The 20,392-nt window shown below is 32.2% G+C and overlaps 1 pseudogene; it reads right to left on the bottom strand.

Moving 5' to 3' along the window:
* Window positions 1–3,253: 3,253 nt before the first annotated feature.
* Window positions 3,254–4,729, bottom strand: LOC143045261 (uncharacterized; annotated as a pseudogene).
* Between the last annotated feature and the right edge of the window lie 15,663 nt (window positions 4,730–20,392).

Below are 20,392 nucleotides of genomic sequence, written 5' to 3'. Positions count from 1 at the left end.
AGATTTTACATTACTAAACATTCTTGGTACTTACAATTTGCTTTATCTATAATAAACTTTGCCCTTTCGTTACAGAGGAAAATGTTTTGTAAAAATTGACAAAAATTTACCAAATTAATGAAAATTGTTAAAAATTGACTATAAAGGTCAATAACTCCTTATGGGGCCAACTGTATTGTCTTATTCGTAGATCTTACTTTGCTAAACATTATTGCTGTTTACAGTTTATCTCTATCTATAAGGGTATTAAAGATAATAATGGCAAATTTTCTTTAAAAATTACCAATTGAGGGCAGCAACCCAACAGCCAGTTGTTCAATTCATCGGAAAATTTTAGGGCAGATAGACATTGACTTGATAAACAATTTTACCTCGTGTCAGATTTGCTCTAAATGCTTTAGTTTCAGAGTCATAAGACAAAATCTACATGTTACCACTATGTTCTATTTTTAGCCATGCGGCCATCTTGGTTTGTTGGTCAGGTCACTGGACACATTTTCAAAACTAGATACCCTAATAAAGATTGTGGCTAAGTTTGATTAAATTTGACTCAGTAGTTTCAGGAGAGAAGACTTTTGTAGAAGATTACAAAAAAATACGAAAAATTGGTAAAAAATGACTATAAAGGGCAATACCTCCTTATGGGGTCAACTGACCATTTTGGTCATGTTGACTTATTTGTAGATCTTACTTTGCTGAACATTATTGCTGATTACAGTTTATCTCTACCTATAATAATTAAGATAATATACAAAAACGGCAAAATTTCCTTAAAATTACCAATTCAGGGGCAGTAACCCAACAACCCGTGGTCTGCTTCATCTGAAAATTTCAGGGCAGATAGATCTTGACTTAATAAACAATTTTACACCATGTCAGATTTGCTCTAAATGCTTTGGTTTTAGAGTTGTAAGCCAAAATCTACAATTTACCCCTATGTTCTATTTTTAGCCATGGCGGCCGTCTTGGTTGGCCGAGTCATCGGACACATTTTTTAAACTAGATACCCAAATGATGATTGTGGCCCTTATTTGGCCCAAAAATTACTGCAAATTTAAAAGTTATCATACATATTTTTAAATTACTGAAAAGTATCTCAGGTAGAAGGTATTCAGAAAAACAAAATAATTTTGGACATTGAACAAGTTGCCATGGCAACAAATCATGCCTTAATTTGCATATTTTGTAAAATTTTGTGATTTTCCTTGTTTTTCATCAAATTTTTAAGTCTATTTTTGATTGGAAAAGTATGTGCGCACCCAAGAAACAACTTTATATTTGGTGAGATTTTGTCAATAGTAATAATAAAGCTTCAGTTAAATTATTTTGTTGTTTTTTGGCTGCGCACGATGTTTCCACAACAGAACTTAAGATAGAAAACTGCATAAATTCTGAATTTCATCGGTTTTGTGAAAACAGTACATATTATGACGTAATTGTGACGTCAACACATAAGAATCTTAATGTTTTTTCATTTATATTTCTTGACCCTATGTAGTGACTCTGCAGCTTTCACCATTTTAACAGAAGAGAATTTTTTGTGTACCCTAATTTGAAGCATACTTAATACCTATTGGAAAAAAGACAACATTTCTGGTCATTGGCATGGGGTATTTTTTTTTAGGACATTGTCTCCCCTTTTGGCGCGTTTTCTAGCCTGGAGGAATAGGCTTATTTTGATCTCATGGCACTAGACTATATAATTGTCATATTGCACTATTGAAATACCTTAGTAATTTATTATAAACATAATGAATCCTTATCATACAATTGTTATATGTGTTAATGTAGTGAAGAGAGGACAGAGAAGGTCAGAGGCAGTACCAAAATATCTCATTTCAGCAAAAATTGAGGTTCAGAAAATAACGTTATTTCATACCATAAAAATTTCTAAAAATTGCATATTATGTTTAATGTCATGAATCATTAAAAGAATACTATTGATTAAAAAAAAAATGCAAGAAATAAAATATAAGTGTTATATAGTTACCATGCAAACTTATCACAGAGGGAAGTCCATATGGAGTGGCCACAAAAGACATAACCAGACAGAAAAAGAAGATATCAAAAAAAAAAAAAAAAAAAAAGCAGTTGTCTCATTGGCAATCATACCAAATCACCATATTTTAATACACATACACTATGCTAAATATGGAATACATTCGTTGACAAGTTCTTATTAAAACAAGAAATCTAAATAAATTTTGGAAATTGTATTAATGCCTAAAAGAATACGTAACTTTCAACCTTACATTAAAATTTTACATACTAGTATATAATATAGTTTGGTTGAAAGTTACCTATTCTTTTAGGCATTAATACAATTTCCAAATTTTTTTTTAGATTAAACTATATTATATACTAGTATGTAAAATTTTAATGTAAACCACAATAAATCTTCATTTTTGCATACAGTTTGATGTGGTCTCCAGATAGATATTGTGATTGAGGTGTTGGGTTGCTGTCTAATTTAAGTTTACATAACATCTCCAATTGTTTATATTTAAAATACATAAAAAAAGATGTGTTTTATTTCCATTTTAAGTAAAAGTTATTCTGCCATTCATTCTTCTGTCAATGTTTCTTCTACCTCTTCTTCAACTTCTGAAATAAAAGTTAATGTATGTTATGTTGATGTATATTTACATTTATATAGCATATTCGTAATTTGAAATATATACAACAAAAATCAAATTAATTAAAGGAAGTTTGTTATAAGTACTCAGTCAGCTGTTTTCATCAATTTTATTTCTTTTTTTATTAAAAAAAAAAATGTGTTTGTAAATAATTTTTCTTTAATTGCTATTTAGTTCTTCTTAGTTGATCACCACATATATGCTGGTCTGATGGAACTCAACTTTTAATTTATAGAAGCCTGCACATTTTTTTCTCAATAAAAGAGTATGTCTACTAAAAGATTGTTTGCACGAGGAGCTGTTTGTATCTTTAATGAGTTTTTTTTTCTTCATGCACTTAAGCATGCTGTAATATTGCACTATTAATTAGATTAACTAGATCTGCATAACTCAACACAATTAAATCAGTGAATGTTCAGGTCAATCTGAAGATATATATTTCTTATTTTGATTAGACTTGTTTGTTTGCTGTCTCAACAAGACAACATATACCAAAATTCAATGTATTTGTTTTATGAGTTGTATAAATATTTATTTCCTATTTTGATTAGACAGTGTTGTTTGTTTACTGTTTCACTAAGGCAACATGTACCAAAATTCAATGTATATGTTTATGAGTTGTATAAATATCAACTTACCAGGTAAATTTTCCAATCTTATTAAGATCTCAAAGTTTGACATCAGCATATCTACAGTTACTGGCTTGCCTTCAAATCTGCTTATTTGGAAAGTTTTTTTGTCAGCCGATTGTTCTAGGACTAACTGTCTAAATTTTATTTGACTAGTCAGCATCTTTCTTTTCTGTGTTTTTGACTTCTGTTGAAGTTTCATTTCTATTTCTTGCCTTGATTTCCAGAGCCCCTGTACAAAAATGGCATCCAGTAATTCTCTTTTCTCTTCCTGTTGTTTGGCTTTTTTTGTCTTGCATTTTTCTTCCTTTGATTTGCTTAAATCCTCCATTTGCTTTTTTATTTCTTTGATTCTTTCTTTCTCCTGAAACTTGATAATGGGTAACATTCTCTTTGACCATTAAACTAGCTTTTCAATCTCTAGTTCACTTTTTGTGGAGCCACTCTGATGTTTTGTTCAATTTGTAAACAATGTGTGCCTCGTTGGCTAGTCTAGTCGAATTTGGTCTGTGTTTTAGGAGCCAATCCAGGTATCCAAATACCCACTCAGGTAATTTGTTGTGCGGAATGACTGATTTCATTTGAATTTGGACCTCTGCTGTAACATTTTCAAATTTTCCACCACGGGTAAATGATCTTTTACTTGTTCTTTTAATGATTTGCATGTGGCGGCAGCCATCTGCATTAACAGACTCACAGTTTCTGCATCATTGGTCTGCTGTTTCACAAAAACTTCCCAAACTTCATCTTTCTTTATCTTTATATTGGGGAATGGTCGCCTTTCGCCAGTTAGGAGTTCGTTTGCTGATTCTACATTAGTTGCAACATCTTTTAAAAATTGGATGAGATTATGATAGTGTGCATTCATGTCTAGAATATGAGTATTGTCAGCTTTAATAATTTTCCAAAGAGGTGTTGTTATAAATTTATTGAAAACTCCTAATGCCCTTAGTCCTACAATATTGTGACTTCATTTCAAATTTTTCAATACGCCTTTCATCGGCATATTCAATGTATTGGTATTGCCTTCGGATTTTATATTTTCAAGGAAGTAAATGAAATGTTCATGAAGGTAATATATTACTCCTCCATTATGGAAGACAATATTGAATCTGTTACCCTGGAATGCCTTCAATTGAAATTTCACGTTAGTTCTGGATAGGTATGTTTTAAGCTCTAGTGATGCTCCATTTCTATTGTCAACGCCAGGAACAAATGCCTTGCAAACCTCTCTTACTGTTTTTATAATTGTTGACTCCCCACCTACTTGTTTGTTCATCACAGTCTGCTCCCATTCTTTGAAGATACTGCACATTAAATCTGCAATATTGACTAAAAGATGAAGACCACAAAAGAAATTATTCATTTTAGTAATCAATAATTGGTCTGGTTCTGATAGTTCATTAAAGTTATCAATGTTTTCTTTTAGGAGAGTTGTTCTGTAGTCTTGCAGAAGTTGCTGGAATGATTAACCACGACGGACGACGACGACGACGGACGACAGACGACGGACTACGGACGACAGACATCAGACGACGGACGACAGACGACGGACGACGGACGCCAAGCTAAAAATAAAAAGACAAACAGACAAATAATAGTACAGGAGACACAACGTAGAAAACTAAAGACTAAGCTAAATGTATGGTTATTCTTCAAAATCTCTTCAATCTTCGTTAACACCAGACTGAGCATAAAACAATCGTAAATGATAAGACTGTACCGATACAAAAGAGTGGTTTCTAAGGAGAAAATTGAAAAAAATGTCGACTTTTTACGTCAAAACAAATTTGGATATGTGAGCTTCTTTGCTACTATGCCCTACCAACCTTTACTTGTGTTTTCTGCTAATTTTAAAATAGCTTACTAAATTTAAACTGTACTTAATTTGTGTAGTGGAACTTTAGAATTATATAAATGAAATGTGTGTAAAATTAAATTTGTTTTGTTATTCATTTGTTCGAGATTAAAAGAATGTGCTCAAGGCAACTGATTCAGTCCCACGTAAGTAACTTCGTCAGTGGTTTCCCCTGTCATTTATCTGTTAGCTATGACGCGGATACTTGTATGTTGCAATTGCTAGAACCAGTATATGGTTTTCTTTTGTTGAATCTTAGCGTTAAGGTTACCCTTTATAAAATATGGTAAATCCAAGTGGTATATTCTTTGACCGCGTAATTTTAATTTATTCACAACTTTACTAATAGATACGGTAAACATTTCGTACTTGGAAAGTAATATGTTGACATATAGTTATGTTTTTGAGATCTTTATCATGATATTGGAATGCCTTCCTTTTCACGTACACCCAACATCTCCTCATCATTGAGACAAAAAGCAGTGGTTTTGAATAGTAAAATATAACAATATTAATTTACATAAAACATGAAATTATGTTTAAGAAATGACTGCTTCTTGTTGTCACTTTATTGGGTGGTAATTTCACAGCACACTTTAAGATAAACACAACTTTCTTGCTTTATATAGAAATTGTTTGTTATACAAATAATAATCGAGGGAAAAACAGCAAACGTTTATCAGACGATGTAATGGTATACGGAGGCAGTTTACTGTTTGTGCTTTATAAACTGAATAATGAGAGTTGCATAGTAATTCCCATTTTATTGTAAATTGTTGCAAATGTCAGCATCATTTTGCAACCTAATATACTGACTTTGAAGAAATATTTTTGATGTTTCTTAAAAACTGATATATTCTCTTATTTGTGTTTGTAATTTACAGGATATTTAGAAGTAAGAACGTTCAGTGGGTCGCAAATACCCAAATTGAAGAAGCTAGACGAATATTACGTCAGTTTAAGCAATCACAGCTTCTATCCTCCCCAAACTAAGTCGTTCACGTTTAGTTTGAAAGCAAGTCCGTCTGCCTCAATAGTGTTATCGTCAGCTGTGAACCTACGTTCTAAGGAGTATTATGCCATAGGAATAGGAGTACGCAATAACTTGAAATTTATTCTGAGAAAGCATGTAAATTCAACCTGGAGAAATTCACATTTTTCTAAAGAGGCAAACAATACCATATTAGATGGTTTATCATTTAGAAATTTTACGATCAAATGGTCAAATGGAATAATTCATCTTGTACAAGACTGTAACCTTAATTTTGAATGGACTGATAATAACCCGATACAGATTAAAGGAATAGGTATAAGGACAAACAGTCATGGCATATGGAGATTTTACTCACCAGGTAATTGGTCGTTTGAGAATCTAAAGAATTATGGGTAATTTCATTGTTCGTACCCCAAAATGAAAATAACATCACGTCATTGGTTAAACTTTCATTGCTTGTTACATTTTTAACCAATCAGGACGTTATGGTGTACAATTTTGAAAATATAACCCATGATGCATTAGATTTTACTCGCCAGGCAGTGGCCGATCCAGAGGTGAGGGTGGGGGGAGGGGTCAGGGGGTTGGAACCCCCCTTTTTTGGCAGCTCAATGTATTTTAATTGGAACATATAGTTGGAATCCCCCTTTGGCCTAGGTTGGGACCCCCTGTTTAAAATGGTTGGATCCGCCCCTGCCAGGTAAGTACTATTTTCACTAAACATACAGAAATATATGTAGGACTCAAATCTATGGTGGGTTCCAAATCTATGGCAGATTTCTAATATATGCAAATGTGACGTCATGCCATCCCAAATCTATGGCAGGTTTTTACAATCCTAATCTATGGTAAATTTTGTAATTTCCTAATCTATGGCGGATTTATGTTCACGGTTTCCAAATCTATTGCAAATGTTGTGCAATTGGAAAATAATGCAGTACATATACGACCAATGATTTGTCTTAAACAAGTGGACATGTACGACAACAGGAGCATGTCTATAAACATTTGTGAAATAAACCTTCCATAATGGTCAACCAAATCGTGATGGTAAAAATAAAACTTCAAGATTGAAATGATGTGCCCCGTAAAAATAAACATTTTATAATCTTTGCATGGTACCTGTTTAACCCATTTATTAAACCAACTAGTCTAGTTAGTCCCTTATCAAATAAGAATGTATTTTTTTTTTATAAAACAGAAATGATAAATAAAAATTAACAGTTTAAATTTTCAAGTTATATTTATTTCTTCGTTAATGCATCTTTTTTATTTAATGACGATTTAAATCAAATTGATATCCGTTTTTTTTATCAACTTTGCCAGTCGTAGACAGTAAAATGTCTTCTGTAACTCCTTTCTCCAAACAATCGATGAAAAAAAGCGGTGCCGTTCTTCATCGTGGGCTTTGGCCGATACAGCACATTTCGTCCGCCTTCCGGGTACTAGTAATAGGTCACATCTTCCTTGAGACTATCCGCAAATTGTTGTCGAGGGAAATGCCTATATCTGGAATGGTGTTCAAATCTATGGGTTCCGCCAACGTTTGCTGGGGCGACGATGTAATATGGCGTTATTCAATTGTGACACAATTCAAAGATCTGCCATAGATTTTGGGGAAACAAAAATCTACCATAGATTTGAGTTGTTTGGCGTTTGTAACGTCACATTTGCCATAGATTAGAAATTTTACCATAGATTTGGAACCCGCCATAGATTTGAGTCCTACATATATATTTAAATATAAAATATAAAAAAAAACTCATTATAGATACCAGGATTAAATTTTGTATTTACGCCACACGCGCGTTTTGTCTACAAAAGACTCATCAGTGACGCTCCAAAAACGTTAAAAAGGCCAAAATAAAGTACGAAAAAAGACACCAATTCTATACTGTTTTAAGTATATATGGTATCAAACACTGACGACATACATTTTCAAGGCATCATAATCGTCAAAAGAAAGAAAAAGAAAATTGGACAAACATTTTAACCATACACTACAAAGAAAACTAAAGGTACAAACATAAACAAAACAAAGACAGGGATGACCATTTATTAGGTCAGTAATAATACCAATAGATTAAGAATAAATGTATCATGGCAAATTTTCAAGATGTCTAAATACCAGTAGTGGAATATTGAAAAAAGAAACACTTTAGTTCGAAATATTTGCATTTAGTAATTCGGATAGAAAATAAAACGTGAACGAAAACAGTATTACATTAAGACAGAAGTTATTCGGGAAAAGTTATATTTAGAACTAGTTTTGATATGAATCTACAGGTGAAACTACACGGCATAATAAGACTTCGTGTGATAAGGCGTGTGGTCACTGCCGTGGCAATGACGTATGTGGTATACTATCTGATTCATGCGGGCCAAGAGGATGTAAACGTGGTTGGACCGGGAAAAAGTGTGATACAGGCATGTTTTGATAATACTCTAAATATAGAAGTTATGAAAGGTATAACGATATGTTTTCGAATATTATAGAAAAAAAAGAACAAAATTTTTGTTAGGGTGTACATCTCGACAATCACGAAACGAAACAATTAAAGAATATAGCACGAGGATGAACTTTTTATCTGTTTTTAAATGAATTCTTAACATTTTATAAGATTTCCTTTCATTTCACTAGAATTCAATGCTAAACCTTGTCGAACGCTTTTGAAAACGGTCACAAAAAACAACAACAGCAAACACAATGTAGTTGGTGGACAGTTAAGTGTATCAGCTGAAAACCTAGACTATAATTCATCTCTTCTTTCTAACTTGTTTCTCATTAAATAATTTTATTTTTTGAGTTTTAAACCGGTTCATATACAACACATCAGTTCCACAATTCTACTGATTATCAGTGATATAGGCTGATGATTTATTGGAAGAGATCCGTTTCTTTCCTACGTAGTCGATCATATATTTTAAACCATATGACCTTTATAACGAAGATTTCTTATGACCTAGATACAGAAATTCGTACCCAATATATCTACAATAAGCTATGTATAATGAGTAAGTAAGGATAAGTGAAACCAACAAGTTTATCTAAGCAACGCCAATCGGAATAGGCCAAATTGGAATGTCTATAGAAGTCCACGGAAGCTTAAATCTTTTTTGAACATGATCAACTAACTATCAGTTTTAAGAACGGGAATGTCAATACCGAAACACTGCATGCTGTGTAAGCGGTACCATGGAATAATAGTGGTATTTTATTACGAATTGAAACAGTTTTACGGTACATTAATACTGTAAAGCTAATCCGTAAATAACTCAACCACGTTCAGGCTCAGATATAACTAAAGTCATGACCTATTTACAATGTCTACCTTCTCTTTATTTTAGCATTGTTTTCAAGAAACATCATTGCAAAAACATCGTCAGGTAGCCGAGTTGCAGCAATCTCGCCAGGTAACCATGCTACAACCGAATCGTCAAGTAGCCATGCTGCAACAATCTCGACAGAAATCCATGCTACAACTGAATTGTCTGATAGTGGTGATCTATCGACATTGTCAGGTAAGTTAATTACTAACAGTATATTAAGTATGCCAATCCGACATTTAAAATGTGTTGGTTTGTTAAAGTGTTGGTTATGTATCATTACCGAAGAGTTACAGAAAATGTTTTAGAAGGCATTTTTGTTCAAAAGAATTATGCTTATTTTCACTTTACAGATTATATTGACAACACGCTATTGTCTTAACTTACAAAAGATATGCCTACTCTGTCAAATATCGCACATAGCCACATTGCCCATCTTATGTTGTCTGTTTAGTAATATTCCTGACTGTTCTATTGTTTGAGGGGTAATATATGCTTCGTGCAAATTCGTAAAATTTTGAACCATCGTTATGTAATGTTAAAAGCCATATGCAGCAATAAATCTCATAACGTAATATCAAAACCATGTTATGTAAGGTCAAAATATCATCAAGTAATAATTAAACAACATAACGTAATATCAGAGTATCCACATAAGACAGCTGTGTCGTTCCTTCGGATAGTATCATATTATTTGTCCATGGCAAATAGTACAATTGATACCAATTATATGCCATACTAATATTTTCATTAAAATAATCGTTATTGTAAATTATGAACCGGACTGGTTTTTGATATTATATACAGTAATACCAAAAAATATTCAAAAGTCAATGAAATATAATATATATTCAAATAAAAGTACATACCAGAGAAAAACATACTAATTATTTATATGACGGAAATCCCTTTTTCACAAAGAAGTTATTGTAACTATTTATTCTGTATCAATAATTCATTACCGTTTGCCTTCGAAATTCATTTCTAATTGTTAATTAAAATACAAATTACATGTGTACTCATACATGTACGTCATTAAATCCTTATTCGATATGCGTTATAAAAATAGAAAGTATGGTTATACTATCAATGAATGAATGAATGAATGAACTTTATTCTCACAAAACTCCATAGTTGTACATATTTTTCCTTTCAGTCGGTCAAAAAATATAAAATATATTGTTCAATAACAATAACGGTACCATTTCTTCTGCACCAGATGCGCATTTCGACAATACATGTCTCTTCAGTGATGCTCGTGGCCAAAATAAGTGAAATCCAAAGCTTATATAAAAGATGAAGAGCTATAATCCAAAAGTTCCAAAAAGTGTAGCCAAATCCGTGAAAGGAATCAGAGCTTTGCATGAGGGAGATACATTCCTTACTTTATAATAAATTTTTACATTTTGTAACAGCAAATTTTAATGAAACAAAAAAATCCGTATTTTCATGCCAGTACCGGAGGACTGGCTACTGGGCTGGTGATACCCTCGAGGACTAACAGTCCACCAGCAGAGGCATCGACCCAGTGGTAGTAATAACAATAACGGTACCATTTCTTCTGCACCAGATGCGCATTTCAATGTCATTAAATAAGTTGATCAATAATTATTATTCGAATTTCAATTTGATTTTTCCCCTGAATGTATTTCACCACTGGACTAGTTATATAGAAGTATCTTAATATAAAATTTGATAAAATTCGTAGTTTTACTACTACAATGCCTATCGTTTCGAGTTTGAAAAAACATTATATTACAAAAATGAAAATGTACCTACACAAAAAATGACTGAAATTCATAAGGTTTTTGTAAGGATTTGTATAGTGACATCTCACTATACAAATCCTTGGTTTTTGCAAGATTTAAGAATTTTCAAACTAAGGACAGAAAAGTACTACCCCACAGTTCAATTGACAGATAAGCCATATATTGTAAAATACACAATCCTACGAAAAGATGTAAAGATTTACAAACTTTATCAAATGTCTGTTCAGTTAGACAGTAAGCTAGATACCATAAACATAATGATGTAAACATAGGCCAGAGTTCTGAGCTTGTTATGCTATATTGTATAAAAATCAAATTGACGAAAAAGGTCATTTTTTTTCAAAATCATAAAATGCAAAAAAAAAAGAACATTTGACATAACAGTTCATAATTAATAAGAAATTATAATAAATGCACGTATAAACATATTATTTATGATTTCAACAATGTATCGTTTAATTAAAAGTATTTCAATTCTGGCCAGTTGACCAGACCAGAGACATCATAAATATTATAAATAGCAATACAAAATTAATGCAGAATTATCTTCTCTGCTGTCTTAAATGAATTTATTCAGAAAAATTTTCAATTAGCAAATAAGATTGGTTTTAAACAACGCCCGACCATTTTGAATTATTGAAATAATCATTTGCCATTATCGATGATCACTTTACGCACTGTGATGATACATGTCTCACAATGCATCAGTTAATCAATCGTTAGACCATATAATTGTAGACGGTATATTGAGGTATGGACAATAAAAGTTTAAATTTATCTTTATTGGTCCTTTTTATTGGAACTGCAATCGAATTTGGCCAGTAGATATTTAACACTTTGATATTTAATTCCTGAAATTAAACTGCTTTTCAGATTATTTTATTGATCTAGTGCTAGCAAATACCATATACGGTGACAGTACAGTATTCAAAAGAACTTGAATCAAAAGTTTTTACATAAAATTTCATACAAATAATTTCCTCTTTAACATTAAATTTATGAAGAAAAGCACAATTTAGAAAATATTCTTATTGGAAATCGAAGTAACTAGAAAGAAAATGATTGATTTGATAAGATAAATACAAAACTATATTAAAACATATTTTAAACAAATTCATTAAATACCGCAATTCTCAGTTAAATTCTAACTGTTGTTATTAGAATACGTAATAACAAAAAAGATTTGCTTTGCAATTTAACGTTTCATAGTTGATTAATATAATAGGCAATGTTAGCATATAGGGTTAAAAATACGCATCAAATATAAGAGGAGAACAACGACACAACAGAAACACAACATTAAAATATAACACACACAGAAACAAACTATAATATAACAATGGCCATTTTCCTGACTTGGTACAGGACATTTTAAGAGAAAAAATGGTGGGTTGAACCTGGTTTTGTGGCATACTATGAATGTTTATATAGCATCGACTGCTACAACAAAGTGTTATTGAGTATACTATAGTCTCACATCGAAGTTTTGTAAACTATTTTTATGCAATATATACTATGAATGTACAAAAAGTAAAATTACAAAAATACCGAACTCCGAGGAAAATTCAAAACGGAAACTCCGTAATCAAAGTCAAAATCAAGAGCTGAAACCCATCTAACGAATGAATAACAACTGTCATATTCCTGACTAAATGAGGCTTTGAACACCAACCATCATTTAATCATTCAATTAATCTGAAAGTAACGTCGTGATTATGGTTATCACAATTTAGAACACTACTGGTTACAAGGAGTGTTGAATGTGTTATCATGCAACATAAAATTTATGAATCATTTATAAATAATGATGCCCCTTTCATTCAGAAAGACCCAATTCACCAAAAAAAATGTACAGATATTTTCCATTTCCAGCCTTTCCAGCTTGGCTTTGCTCATTGTTGAAGGCCTTAAGGTGACCTATAGTTGTTAAATTATTTAGCCGTTTAGTCTCTTGTGAAGAGTTGTCTTATTGGCACTAAATATCCACCGTGGGCTGTGTAGCCAGTCAAAGTCGTTAAAACACTTCCATCATCATTGGCAATCATACCACATCTTCTTTTTTTTTTATATTTACAGCCTCAGTAAGGTTAAATGAGCGTCCATTATATAGAATAATTATAAGAAGATGTGGTATGAGTGCTGATGAAACAAATCGCCATCCAAATCAAAATGTGTAAAAGTAAATCATAAGAACCCTGTATTTTATATACAAAATAAATTTCAATATTTCGAAGGAGGTCTTAAACAGCAGCAATACCTATCATTTACATTTTTTTCCTGGTCCAAGTATCCTCATTAGGTCCAAAGTACAAGTATTACTTACTCACATCACCTTTAAATCAAAAATATCATCTCATTAATCATCAAATCTACACCATAAAAAGTACTTTAATTTTATAGTTTATATCACAAGTAGGTAAGCCAGAAGGAATAATCTATATTTATTGACATTTAGAATGATATTAAATTCTGTAATGAGTATAAATACACATTTCAAAGAAGTTTTTAAATATTTGATCAAGTTCTATATGTTTCAGTTTAACTGATTTAATTTCAACTTAGCTACAAGAAAATTTGACCTTTTTTTCTGAAGATGATGTATTGATTTTGTTGCTTTAAAAAAAGGATTAACAAAAATACCGAACTTAATGGAAAATAAAACTAGAGGCTCACAAGAACATGTCTCGCTCACATGTATTGACTGTTGTTTTGGAAACCATGTACAATAAGGTTAAAATCATAAGTAATAGTATAAGATATTAGAGATTATTAGTAACTATAATAATATTTATGAAAATAACCCAAAACGGCAAAATTCCCTTAAAATTACCAATTCAGGGACTGCTACCCAACAACAGGTTGTCTGAAAATTTTAGGGGAGATAAAATCTAAACCTTATCAGCATTTTTGTAAGAAGTTAAATTTGCTCTAAATGTCAGAGGTATAAACCAAAAACTACATTTTACCCCTCTGTTATATTTTTAGCCAGGTCGGCCATCTTGGTTTGCGGGCGGAATCAGCGGACACATTTACAAACCACAAACCTTAATGCTGATTGTGGCCAAATTCAACCAATCTCAAAGTAGCTTCAGAGAAAAAGATTTTTGTAAAAGATTACAAAAAAAAAAAATAAATAAAAAAATGTTAAAAATTTACTCCAAAGGACATGTTGGCCATTTTGGTTTAAAGTATCTGATACTATTAATTACGAGTTTAACCATATTTTACATGATTTCCAAAACAACAGTAAATAAAGGTGAGCGACACTGGCTCTTGAGAACCTCTAGTTTTTTTTTTATATATGTATCTCATCGCTAAATAAAATATATCAAAGGAGATTATTTTTGTGTTTCACTTCCAACTAGCGAGTGACAAGTTTTGATTGCAATTGTATTCACATGCATACATATAATGTAATTTTCATGGTTGAATATAAAACCATTTTATAATTCACGTACCTAATTACATCGTGTTTGTTTGCTAGAGCAATTTGACGTTGCTACATAAATAAAAATGTTAAAAGACTGTTCATCTATTTTCTGTTGACATTTTTTGATTTGAATTCTATGAACATTTCTTATTTTTACCCTAATCAATTACATCTAATGCATAAACCACTAAGTCGGAATATTGCATTGAATTGACTGCATTAAACAGCCTATGGAAACAAGAGAAATCAATTAAGATTAAGGTTTTAAATTGCTTTCCATGAAAGAAGCTCTATGTTAGCAGGATGTTTGAAAGGTTACTGGTATGTTTATTATTCTTTTAAAAAGAAAGGTTCTTAATGAAAACAAACCAAAAAAAAAAAAAAACAAAACAGCAAAGTTTAGAATAATATAGTCCAGATTTGATCATATGTACATAGTTTATAAATCACTTTTATATCTTTTAATGTGCATTATTCAACACATTGGATTTATATGAAAACAAGAACGTGTCCTTAGAACACGGATGCACCACTCGCACCATCATTTTCTATTTTCAGTGGACAGTGAAATTTGGTCAAAACACAGGCTAATTTGGCATTAAAATTAGACAGTTCATATCATAGGGAACATGTGTACTAAGTTTCAAGTTGATTGAACTTCAAATTCATCAAAAACTACCTTGACCAATAACTTTAACCTGAAAGACCAAAAACTTGGACTTGAAGCGTGACAGACAGACAGACGGACGGACGAACGGACGCTCAGACCGAAAAAACACAATGCCCATAAATGGGGCATACAAATGTTGCATTTTAGACAAAGTTTATATACTAAGCTGTCAGCAATTATACCATCCACTTCTGTGGTATAGTTTGAAGATAAATAAATGGAGAATAGTTCCACGTTATGACGAGGAGGCCCCGCTTGTAAATATATATAACGCTATAAAGGGAAGTATCCCAATAACTGTAAAAGTGGCGCCACCTACATTCGAACTTGATCTGTGTCTTAATAAGCATTGTGTATAAGTTTCATATGACTTGGTTGAGGCATACTTTAGTTAGAGAATTCAGCATTTTTTTCATTTGTAAAGGGACATTATTCTAAAACGGTAAAAGTGACGCCATCCAAATTCACACTTGATATTTCATAACATTTGATTGAAGCAAACTGTAGAGAAGTTGTGTCTAGTTTTTTAATATACGTACAAAGCGCGATCATTTTTTTTTATTGTTTCGACGCTATTAATCAAATTATGTTTTTCTCTCAAAATTTAGCACTATAAAGTATGGGTTCAATCTGGATTCAGAATATTCTTTTTGTCATCTGCATGACCACAATATTTTTGATATCGAATTGAGTTCAGATTATTTCTTTTATGAAATAGCCATAATCTTCCCCCTAATTTGAAGTTAATGGTCGTTTCCTAATTGGAGCCACAATGCAATGATGAAATCCACAAACCTTTGCAAGGAATAAAAATTCTACTTGACTGTATTTGTTTAATTGAAAATTAATTGCCAAATTATAAGTAGTCAACTATCTCAGGTTTAGCACATCCATGAAAATCATTGCATGGTTACACTTACGAAACAAATTACAACTTGAAAGATACATTTTCAAATACTTGTGAACTATTGCGGAAATAAATCAAAACTTGCTGGATACATTTTCAATTACTTGTGACCTTTCCGGATGCTTTATTATAATGTCAAATTGTTTGGTTCGATATGCACATGTCTACAAAAGCAGTTTGCATTAATTGAAATAATACTAAAAGTAAAAATATTCCATTGTTGTGAATTTCTGAAAAGCCTTTTACAAAATTATGATATTAAATGTGCATGATAAATGCAATGAAAAATGATTTATCGATTGACAGCTGTTTTATTTTAATTTTTAGTGTCCTTTTTATCTTTACGTTCTGCCGAATAACAATGGTTATAGCTATAATTGTGCTGTAAAAACTTTGCGTTCAGGCCTGGTTTGTCACTGAGTCGGGCGTGTCTATTTTCTGTGTTGGTCTTCAATGTATTATGTATTCGGGTTTTGTTTTCTGTAATTAGTTAAGACGTCAGTTTTATGATGTAAATCTTTTACATGTATATTCATTTGATTTAATTTACTGTTTGCAATAGCATAAATTGTTCTATATAATAAGGATGTTCTTATCACAAGCAAAAAACCCTAGCCGTATTTGGCACAACCTTTTTCAACTTTTGATCCTCAGAACTGTACAACTTTGTACCCCACCCCTTTTTTTGACTTTCGAACTTTTATATCTGGGCGTCACTGGTAATTCTTGTTTGGACGAGGCGCGTTTTTGACGTAATGAATTTTAAACCTGATGCCTTTTGTTATCTGTTGTTCGTGTGTTTCTAATACGTTCTCCTATTTGTTTGTATTGTGGTCCTGTATTATTATGTTGTCATTTTGATGTTATATTTAACAATGCCATCAAAGTGCGAGGTTTGGCATGCCACAAAACCAGGTTCAATTCACCATTTTTTTCTTTAAAAATGTCCTGTACCAAGTCAGGAAAATGGCCATTGTTATATCATAGTTCGTTTCTGTGTGTGTAACATTTTTTTGTTGTGTTTGCGTTGTGTCGTTTGTTTTCTCCTATATTTGAGTGTACTATAAGACGTGTCACGGTACTTTTCTATCCCAAATTCATGTATTTGGTTTTGATGTTATATTGGTTATTCTCATCGGATTTTGTCTAATGCTTAGTCCGTTGCTGTGTGTGTTACATTTTAATGTTGTGTCGTTGTTCCCCTCTAATATTTAATGCGTTTCCCTCAGTTTTAGTTTGTTACCCCGATTTTGTTTTTTTGTCTATAGATTTATGAGTTTTGAACAGCGGTATACTACTGTTGCCTTTATTTGATTCTCTTAAAGTTTTCCAAAAAAATATATTGGTTGATAAAATAAATCCTGGAACAATGTAGAGTTATGCTTTTTCTTTCCTTTCTTTTGTTCAAATTTTGGGCAATGAACTAGATTAAACAATTTATTAAAAAGCTATAATGCAGTAGCAAGGTATATAATTACATTGGACAAATATAGATTGTTAGACAGCATCATTCGATTATCAGTAGAAAAGAACTTTTAGGGTCTCTGTTTTCACACGGCAATGAACAATTCAGAGATCTTTGAACATCAGTAGGCGATAGTTAAAACTTTTCATCCTTTGGGGATATAGTTTTGTTATCAACTTTTCGTTTATATTATATAAAGAATAATACATGACAAAATCCATATCTAATGCTGTATCACCACGAGGAACCAATGCCAGTCCCGAATTCACAACCGTCTATTATAGGCGCATTCAAAGTTATTGTGAAACAGCCTATTCTAGAGGGGCGTGAATCAGATGTGGATACTTAGAAATTCCAAAGATCTTTTAGAGTACATACAATATAACTCTCTTTCATCTTGTGACAGTATTAAAACATTTGACTTTTCTACTCTTTACACTAGTATTCCACATTCCAAACAAAGAGACAAATTGAAAGAGTTGGTATTGCTTTGCTTCATAAAAAAGAATGGCCAACGTAGATACAAGTATCTTGTCTTAGGGAGGGATAAATCCTACTTTGTAAAGGATCACTCTGATTCAAACAAAAAATTCTCTGAAACTGATATTATCAAGATGCTTGATTTCTTGATTGACAACATATTTGTTACGTTCGGAGGACGTGTTTTTCAACAGACTTTCGGCATTCCAATGGGAACAAACTGTGCCCCTCTACTTGCCGACTTGTTTCTTTATCATTATGAGGCTGACTTCATGCAAGAACTTCTTAGGAAGAAAGATAAGAAGTTAGCAATATCCTTTAACTCTACTTTCCGCTATAATAGATGAAGTTCTTTCACTAAATAATTCAAAATTTGGTGACTATGTGGAACGCATCTATCCCATCGAGCTAGAGATAAAGGATACTACAGATACAGTTAAGTCGGCCTCATATCTTGACTTACATCTAGAAATTGACAATGAGGGTCGGTTGAAAACAAAACTTTAAGACAAAAGGGATGATATCAGCTTTCCAATTGTGAACTTTCCATTTCTAAGTAGCAACATTCTAGCAGCACCTGCATACGGGGTATATATCTCCCAATTGATACGATATTCCCGTGCTTGCATTTCCTATCATGATTTTCTTGATAGAGGGTTGCTGCTCTCAAGGAAACTATTAAACCAAGAGTTCAAAATGGTGAAGTTGAAATCATCCCTTCGTAAATTTTACGGACGCCATCACGAGTTGGTTGACCGTTATGGAATAACCGTTTCACAAATGATATCGGATATGTTCCTTTCGTCGTAACTACAAGCCCCTTCCCTTTCATGAATGTGACCTACCGAATTAGACTATTTACCGGATTTGTTATCACATAAGCAACACGACGGGTGCCACATGTGGAGCAGGATCTGCTTACCCTTCCGGAGCACCTGAGATCACCCCTAGTTTTTTGGTGGGGATCGTGTTGTTTATTTTTTAGTTTTCTATGTTGTGTCATGTGTGCTGTTGTTTGTTTGCCTTTTTCATCTTTAGCCATGGCGTTGTCAGTTTGTGAGATATATGAGTTTGACTGACCCTTTGGTATCTTTCGTCCCTCTTTTAGAGCTTGGTAGATTATAAAGACATTTGTCTATAAACGAAGATCGAATCTTGACCTTTGAATATGTTATTGCTGTCTCAATGACATACATCAAACATCTAATTCATTACACTAGACGTGTATGTTAAGAATTGTTCCGCAAAAAAGAGTATATATTGCATCATCGGTCGTATTATAACCACATATTGTAAAGGCTGATGATCGGTTTTAACTGCCTATTAGCAACTCGCTAAGAGTTACAGCACCTTGCCACGAGTGTTCAGCAACAATAAAAATGTATCGACAATCTGACAATTTGTCTACGTTCATTTGTGATATTCGCATTTGACAACATTCAACCAACTCATAAGGAAGCTAGTGATTGTCAACACTCCATTGTTTGAATAAGATTTTAAATTATTTTGCAGAACCCGAGAGTAATACTGACAAGATCTTTTAAAACTGATATCGTATTTTAGTTCGATGATAATCTTCCATAACGAGAAAAACTTTCGCATTTATAATTCATTAGTGTAGTTGAAATAGAGGCAGACTTGATAGTTTGCTTAGCATTATGCAATAGTGCAAAAATGTAAATAAAAAATCATGCAGACAGTCAAGTAAGGCGTATGAATTATGAAGTTGACAAGTTCTATAAGTAGAAAGACACGTATTTAAATCAAACAATCAGATATATATCACGATTTATAGTCCATAGCAGTAAATAAAATATTTCATTTCCGTGCAAGATAAATTCTAATAGGAGGCACTTAATTCTTTTCAATATTTTAAATTACAATCATACCACGGTTGCATTGTTAACTTATCGAAGAGTTGCCAAACAAGGTTCGTGTGAATACCTTGCATTACTCGTCAAAATGCTATATCTGGCTAGATAGGCTGCTACTTATTGCTCTCAGAATGATGCTTATAACTAATGAAAAAAATCACCAATTTCCAATTACAGGACGATTTTTTATCATGTTTGATCTTTTGGAAAACAAATTTAATTAAACTATGGATCTAATGAATAAATGTTGTTACCGTAATGTTTCTAGGAAACGCTTGAATGTGTTTCAATGAAATTTAGCGAATGTGTTAGCATAGATTTAAAAATTAGAATAATACTTATAGGGTGTTGTT

The sequence above is a fragment of the Mytilus galloprovincialis genome, chromosome 9, assembly GCF_965363235.1.
Source record: "Mytilus galloprovincialis chromosome 9, xbMytGall1.hap1.1, whole genome shotgun sequence".
Lineage (NCBI taxonomy): Eukaryota > Metazoa > Mollusca > Bivalvia > Mytilida > Mytilidae > Mytilus > Mytilus galloprovincialis.
The sequence above is the reverse complement of the archived record's forward strand: the minus strand, read 5'-3'. Positions and strand labels throughout refer to the sequence as shown.